The following is a 1,985-nucleotide window of genomic DNA, read 5'->3' as shown; positions in this document are numbered from 1 at the left end:
CTGAACTAAAACTGAACTAGAACTGAACTAGAACTGAACTAGAACTGAACTAGAACTGAACTAGAACTGAACTAGAACTGAACTAAAACTTGAATGTAACTGTACTGAAGTAATATTAGAAATACACCTTATTTAAAAGGTATAATTTTCTATGAATTGGCAGTGATTGCACAGTCGTCCATTTTTATTTATTCTTTTGTCAGTCAAGACAAGTAATGCTCATCTTTGAAGAAGTGAAAATCAAAAAACTTACTTTGCATTTTTTAAAAAAACTTTCTAACACTTTTATAAAAACCCATAAAAGCTGAAATATAAAATTAGATATTTAAACATTGTACACTTAAAGGTAAAGATCCAAATGTTTTATATGGAATAAAATGTTTATTAAATTTTTTAAGATATAAATAATTCAAGAAATTTTACAAAATTGTCTCTAAAATCCTTTGATAAACGCACTTAACAAATTACACTACATATTCTTTAACATGTTTATATTCTTTTAAAAGCAACTTAAAATCCGTTTCTTTAGTTCTCTCACTTCCAATGTTACTTAACAAAATTTTATTTATATATATTTTTACTAAATTTATTTTTTTATATATACAATTGATTATTTACATTTCAATTTCATTATCATTTCTATTTTACAAATATAAAATTTAATTTTCGTGTTAAGTCTTTTAAGACTCTTTTTACTTAATTAAGAGATACTTTTTTTCATACATACATATGTACATATGCATAAGAATTTACAAACTATAAATATAAAAGTACTTACAATAAATATTTTACAGTATAAACTGTTTGTATATATGTATGTGTTTGTATCTCAAGTAATTTAATGGTTGCTTAATGTTAATACTCATACTTAAAATATAATATTTTTGTTTTTTGAATTTTTATTTATTTTTGTATTTTTTATTTCATTATAAATATTTACTTACACTTATCGAGTACTTAACAAGGAAAAAACATTTAAATATTAATAACATTTTTTTCATCCATTTTTGTTTTCATATCATTCGTTCTTATTTTAATCAATGTAGCTTGTATGTGTGAGTTTTGCTTTCGTTTTTGTAAGTGTAAGTATGTATGTATATTAGAGTTGACGGGAGTTAAATTTGATATCATACAAAAGGTCTTTGAAAGACCCTTTGAGTGCGGTATTAAACATTAAGAAATTTTTACTTTTCTGTATACTCTTTACATTTGTGAAATTAAATTAAATTGTCATATAGGTGATAATTGCCATAGAATATTGTTGGACCCTACAAAGTATATACGTCGGTCCCTCTGTGTTTCCATTTGTATGTCTTTTAAAATCAATTTTTTTGAAGACCCCAGATAACTTCGGGACTTTGATCTTTAAGAATTCAGTCAGATATTCTTTCGAAAGGTCGTCTATTTAAAATCCGTCTATAAATAACGGAATTGAATTAGAACTGAAATAGAACTAGAACTGAGTGTTAAAATAAAATATTGCGGCCGCGGAGACAGTTAATTCTTAAATTCAGTTTTGACAACATTTATCGTAGAAGTAATCCGCACCACTTTAATTTTACAAATTTTCTCCCCCTATCTCTCACACACACTCGTTGCCATGTCGTTCGTATTTTCTTTGAACAAAAATCATTTGTTGAATAAATAAACAAAAACAAACATGACCTATAATATATATACTTTATTGCGTCTTAGATGAATATTTCTTCATATTACACATGGAAAGACAAATTTATATATGCCCTCTATCACAACTGATAATTGTGGAGGGTTAAAAAAATAAAATGGCTACAAATCCACAGCCGCACTCCATTGAATTTACCTTTTCTCTTAGAACGCAATCGCATCCATAGGTTAGTATTTCCACTCTGAACTATAACTGAACTGAACTAGAACTGAATTAGAACTGAACTAGAACTGAACTAGAACTGAACTAGAACTGAACTAGAACTGAACTAGAACTGAACTAGAACTGAACTAGAACT

The sequence above is a fragment of the Lucilia cuprina genome, chromosome 3 (assembly GCF_022045245.1).
Source record: "Lucilia cuprina isolate Lc7/37 chromosome 3, ASM2204524v1, whole genome shotgun sequence".
In the NCBI taxonomy this organism is placed as follows: domain Eukaryota; kingdom Metazoa; phylum Arthropoda; class Insecta; order Diptera; family Calliphoridae; genus Lucilia; species Lucilia cuprina.
This window is presented reverse-complemented; position numbering follows the sequence as displayed.